Below are 6,465 nucleotides of genomic sequence, written 5' to 3'. Positions count from 1 at the left end.
ATATTCCTGGGGCCGGAAACGGAAGTCAAGTGGATTACAAGTGAGATAATAACGCAATCCAGACGCGCAAACTCAGTCAGTACATAGCAAGAAATGCGGGAAAGTCAATTTGAAGACATCTTTTTTTAAGAGTAATTTTCCTCAATCTTGATATCAGCTTCTTCGTGTATCTTCGAACCATGTCCTCTAAAAACATCTCTAAGACTTTTAGTTTTGTGCCCGATGTAAAAAGGGACTTTAAGATACGATACGGAGAATCTGTACCAAGGCTACCTTAGCCGCGATAGACCAGGGTGACTACGGCGTATTTCCCTCCAAATACGAATTGTTAAGTTACAGCGACACTACGGCGAAAAGCTCAGAGCTTAAAGCGTTGTTGTGCAGTCATTCTATCGGCAAAAGTGTCATCCTTCAAGGAAGCAAGAAAGTTATTCCGTCTTTGTTATAAGATGAACCATAGCGTAGAATGGCTATTGTTCTTGTGACATTTACTTACAGTTCAAGAAGACGCATAGGTCTGTCATAACGCTTATTACTATTCATGGAAGCCCAGAAAGACGGCTTTAGTGCGCTATTGTTACTCCCTTCGTTTGAATGACCACAACCCGCTTTTGTTTCTTCCTTCGTTTGAATAAACTCGGCGTTGTTTGTTTCGCAAAAGTTTGACTCCGACGCATAATTATAAGTTTCGCTAAGGTTTTGTTTGGTCAAAAGGAGGTTTTGTTTCGCAAAAAGTGAACTTGAAACGCAGCGCCGGAAACAAAGCGAATTTTATAGTTGCCGCACGAGGAAGACGATCATGTGCCGTAAAAAAACTAATCATTCATAATCGAGCTCACAATAAAGTTTTGCCAATCAAACAAAACTGCACGTTTGGGTATCGAACGATCAATTATCGAATTCAGGAGAACTTTCATTCGATTGATGCGTTGGGCTGGTTATTATCTCGATTTTGTTTGATTTGGTATGTTTTACTTCACTTTTCTTTCAGTTGAAATCGGACTACAAGTATATGCCAGTCTTGAGTCTCGATCGCGAAGAATCATGATGTTTTTACGAAAAAATGCATGAAACTCTATAAAGATTGCCAGGTTTCAGAGAAGGATTTAGGGGCGGGAGGGGAAGGGGAGGGGAAGGAGGAGAACTTCGCGGTAATAGTGAATAAATTTACAACTGAACGGTTTTTATGAATGGTCTATTATTTAGTCTTGGTAACCATTGTTATTCAATCGAAGGCTTAAAACAATAGCTCGCACGCTCAAGACGCGCCATTTTCAAACGCGAATTCAACCAGCAGTTTTCAAACTGAAAAGGATAGTGGTTCCCGTTGACCAATTTGTAACCTTTTTGCAGATTCTCGATGAGAAAAGATGAATTTTCCATAAACCGTGCGTGGGTTGTCGAAATTCAGTAAAAGTTTTCAGAAATTTGCTTTGGAAAACGGACTCCATACAAAAAAAGGTCAATTTTTCCTTATTTTCAAGTGCAAAAGAATACTCCTTCCACTTGTTCAATCTTCTTTATTTTAGTCTTAAATTGTTGATACAACATTCCTCTCCAAAATTCCGTGCGTGGGTTTTAAGATTTTTAATTCTTGAAATCAGGAAAGCAAGTTTTATCAACGCTACTTGGCCAATTATGGCCCTTTCTTCTCTAATTTTGGGCTTTTCAGAGCGCGTATTTGCGCTTCAGTGATCATGAATATTTAATGAATGTCACAGCATTCTGCCCTATGCTACATTAGTGATGACGAATTTTTGTTGCTTTACACTAGCTACGAATCACAAAACCTAGAACTTCCGTACGACTCGTTCTCTTAATTTGACCTCAAAAATTTTAGCGACGACGCATGTTTGGCACAGTTTAGATTTTAAAAAATGCACATACCGTAATATTAGAAGCAGCCATGGGAAGGTTTGTGATGGAGAAGAAGATTTATGTTTGTTGTTAAAACGCACGTGTTGTCCATGTCGGTACAGCGACATGATACATTTGTTCGCCAAGCCTGTTCCCGTTATCAGCATGATAACAAATGAAGTGTTCACTTACATTTATGCAACTCGCCGTCATCGTATTCAACAATTGAACTATCAGCTGCTAAGACCCAGGAATCTAAAATACTACGCCGTTGTAGTTCACAGAAAAGGAGCACCACTGGATAACTGCTTCGGGTTTGTCGACGGAACTGTTCGGCCTATATTTAGACCAGAATGTAACCAAAGAATCGTCTACAACGATTGCTAATATGTTTGGACCTGTTAGTGGGTACTTTAAAATGTTTGCATTCCAATCTTTATGTTTGCTTACATTTGTTTGAATGGTTTTTGTATTTAACCATCAACAAATGATTTATTATAAGAGTGTGGCAACAGCAGATGCAACTTTGTTTACGACCTATTTACTAATTCTGAGTTATCAACTAACATTACAGGGACCGCGTAGAGGGAGGGGCTGAGGGGGCCTCAGGGCCCCCCTCACCTTTTTGCAAAAGCAAAAATAAATTAAACAAAAATTATTTAACAAAATAACGGAGCCAAAACAGCCCCCCACTCAAAAAACTTGCTGCGCGTTCCCTGCATTGTATTTTTTCAGAGGGAAGAAAGCATGATGCCGGGATGTTGGCAGACTCCAACCTGTTGGCAGATCTCAACCCATATGCCCTTTCGCCAGCTGGACGGCCTCTATGTATATACGGTGATCCGGCTTATCCTTTGCGAGTGAACCTCCAAAGCCCATTCAGAAATGCAGTTTTTACTGCTCAGATGGAGACATATAACGAAGCCATGAACTCAGTTATGTTTTTTGGGGACTGGCTCTTCGCAGACATTTTAAACTATTTCAAGTTTTTAGATTTTAAAAAGAACTTTAAACTTGGTTATATGCCTCAGATACCATTCAAATTATATGCCTCAGATGGAGGCATATAACGAAGCCATGAGCTCCGTTAGGTCTTCTGTGGAACGGCTCTTCGGAGACATTGTAAACTATTTCAAGCTTTTAGATGTTTTTACGTAAACTACAATTCGCGGCTAAATATTGGTATATTGCCATTATGTTGCGAAAAGATATTTAATTACGAAGAAGAATGACTTTACCTTATAAAAAATTGATCCCGTACAGGAATTTCCTGGAAATAACCCTACCATATCAAACTCTTTCCCCAGTGCGACGAACATTTGTTTTTCTCGGTTCCATGTGTACGCAAGTACTAACCCCACGTAATGCGCATGCTCTCCGTTACGAATTTTCAAAATAGCGGACAGGCCAAAGAGGGAAATTAAAAAAACAAAGCGATTTTGCAATGAATACTCAACATACACCCTCGTTAGAAAGGTGAATCCACGTAAGAAAGATACAAAACTGTATGATATTGAGATTGATATGATATTAAATTGATACCGGGGACCCGTTTCCAACTTGCTAAGAAGTGCATTTAGTTGCCTTTCTCCACGATTACTAGCTTTCTTGACAGCTTTCTGAAGACAGAATACTTTCTTTCTGAAGACTTCTGATATGCGGCTATTGATTATTACTCCTCTTATATCCGATTGCTCAAACACTTTGCTTACGATTGTTGAAAGGAACGACTCATGGTTCTCCGTCTTCGTCTTTACATTGCTTTGAAATAGTATAGATTAGTAAGCTGAAACGAAAAATTAATCAGGGAAGTTTACAAAAAATCCAGCAAACAAGCTTAAAAGGGGCATTTATTTAGACTTCATATTTCAACGAACTTCACAAATCTTACCTGTTTATCTTGTAAATAAACGATGGCAGATTAATTCCCGAAGTGCTTTCTGAGTTTCCCGATCCCTCTCCTACTGCTTTCACGCTTTACAAAACAGGAAAAAATCAAAAGGAGGAAATAAAGCTGTTTTGAAACGCCATTTGACGAGCGTAAATCTGCTTTTTGTTCGACACTCTACATGTCAAAACAAAGGAAATTTGTTCCTCTTTTTGATTCTGACGGTACATTTTTAGTTTGCGCCTGCGTAAAAGAGATATCGCCCGAGACCCTTCGCTCGGTCGTGTTTTGATCAAAAACACCTTGTTAATTTCACGCAACCGCTCGAAGAAAAGGTAAAAATGACGAGGGAAAAACTTTACCTTCAAGTTAGAAAATTAGCGAAATAGAAAGCCACAATATTATAGTTTAATATTTCAGAGGTAAATTGAATGCTTTTTCCGTAGAGAATCCGCACGATGGTAAAGCATTCGAAAATTACACTCGATTTGAGTGGGGTGTTGAAGTGGGCATGGTCACTACATTCATGATAAGACTATTTGTACCCCATGAGTTTGATATGTATAATTTACCACAGATATTCTAGTTTTTTTAAGGTAAAATCCATGTCGAGTTCCGGATCAGGAAAATAGTTCTTAAATTTTAATCTAGCACGTTCGACACCTCTTTTTCTTAGAGGTGACTTAGGGTGCCAACAAGTAGTACTTTTCATCCTCCGCACTGAATTCATAATCAGGTAACTTATACGAACAGCACGTAGCTCTTTTAGGGGCGGTACCCTGGGCACGCCCTTTCTTCTCCGAATTTCCTGTTTATTCTGCTGTTATGTAACAGTCTTCGAGGACTATTTTCTCTTAAGATATCTTTTCAATTATGATTCTAATTCTGTTAATAAGTTCACTTTAATTTCTATATTACCAGTCTTGTTTTAGTTATGACCAAACTTGACCACAAGAGTCAGAAATTTAAGGTGGAAAATTATTTTGTAAAGCGTAAACATCTCGAAGGTACCTGCTTAGTATGGAGCTCAGTTCTGCATAGCTTAACGTGATTCGCTAATTAAGTGTAAAAGGATGACGAAGGTTAGAGATTGATAGCTCAGTAAGCGTCGCCTTTTTAAGTGGTGACCCACACTTTCCTTGAGAGATCTGAGCTAGTTCCCGTTATAGTAACTTGTGTAGAAAAAGGAGAGAACGAAGAAATAGTCAACAGAACGAGTGTTAAAAAAAAAAACATCTAACAATATCGTTTGCGCACTTTTAAGGAACAGCCTCACTTGCCTGTATGAAAATAACACTTCTAAGTTCTTTCGGTGTAAACCCTCCCGAACCTTTTTTCTTACTTTGCATAATACTATGCCTTTTTTTAAAACTGAATACAAAGAAAGTATAATTGTGAGCACTAAAATAATTTATTCATTTAAGATATATCTTGAATGATGTAAACCACTGAACAAATTTCCAGCAAAATAGGTGGAAATCATATTTGCAGAACCCAACAGAATTTACTCCTACTTTAAAAAAACAGAAAATGCAAAATGAAATTTAACAAACAAAATCATTAACTTGAAGCTGCAATAAATTTACAAGGAAGAGTAAATCAATGCAATGTCATCTCTGTCGGGGAACTAGTTAGTAATTACTTTTTCGCAAGTCTTTCTGACAACACCATCATAGCCTGTGTTTGTTGTTGTTGTTTCTGCAAAAAGGCCATTTGAAGTGTTTGCATCTGATATTGTCGTTAAGCCATGTTTGCAATCATAGCCTCCTGGGTTTTAAACATTTGCGCTTGCTTCTCTTTTTCGTTTTCAACTTCTCTTGCTTACAAGTCGAGCTCCTCTTCACGGATCTTAAGCTCCTTTTCTGACTTTTCCCGTGGAAATTCGGTAACATCAGCTCCGCTTCTTTGCTGCCTTTTCGCTTTTCTTTCACAGTCTTCATTGGCCTTTTTTTAGTTTCATCAAGTCTTTCCAAGGCTTAAGCTTGGGAACGCATCTCGGTTTTTTTGCGATCTGTTTCTACGCTCTTGCTGCTAAAAGATTCTCTCGTTGATTCTACTAATTTCTCTCTTAGAAATTTCTTCTAACAGTACGCTGAACTCTGTTGGTTCGGGAGATGTACCACTTGCTTTTGCTTCCTCGCTACTTTGCTGTCGACATCTTCCGAGTAGCAAGTCAAATCTCTCTCTCTCACCGTCCATTGATTTACTTTGAATTTGACTGCAGTCACACTGTTGAGGTTTTCAGAAATTTGCGTCCAAATTCTTCGTTCAGCTATGATTTGTCAACTCGTAAAGAAACGTAAGTAATTTAATCACAAGGAAAACATTTAAAATAATTAAGACTTCAGAAAAAATATTATGGCAAATTCTGACGTACTCACCATTACGGGAACAAAACGATTTTGCCGTAGCAGACGGCAAGAGTACGGCGTGAATTCCCGCCTTAGACATGCGCAGTCCGATGGGTTTTAAGTGTTCCCTTCCGGTCGCCGTTGTAGAGCCTGCATCTTAAAGTCCCTAAAATCAGCCGAGAAGCTATTGCACAAACATGAAGTGGAAACAACAACTAGCTTAGTTATGTATTACTGTTACGGTGTTGGCAAAGGTAAGTGTAAAGTCAGAGGGGCGCCTTAGATGAACTCTGGTTACGAGGGGGAATGTTAAATGGAGAGATGCAGGGGTGTAGTGGTCATGGGGAGACCAAGGGATCCAAAAACATT

General features: G+C 38.7%; 1 pseudogene; it reads right to left on the bottom strand.

Moving 5' to 3' along the window:
• Positions 1-5,383: 5,383 nt before the first annotated feature.
• Positions 5,384-6,196, bottom strand: LOC149043774 (uncharacterized; annotated as a pseudogene).
• Positions 6,197-6,465: the final 269 nt, after the last annotated feature.

This window comes from Pocillopora damicornis, chromosome 6 (genome assembly GCF_964200805.1).
Source record: "Pocillopora damicornis chromosome 6, jaPocDami1.2, whole genome shotgun sequence".
Taxonomy (NCBI): Eukaryota; Metazoa; Cnidaria; class Anthozoa; order Scleractinia; family Pocilloporidae; genus Pocillopora; species Pocillopora damicornis.
This window is presented reverse-complemented; position numbering and strand designations above follow the sequence as displayed.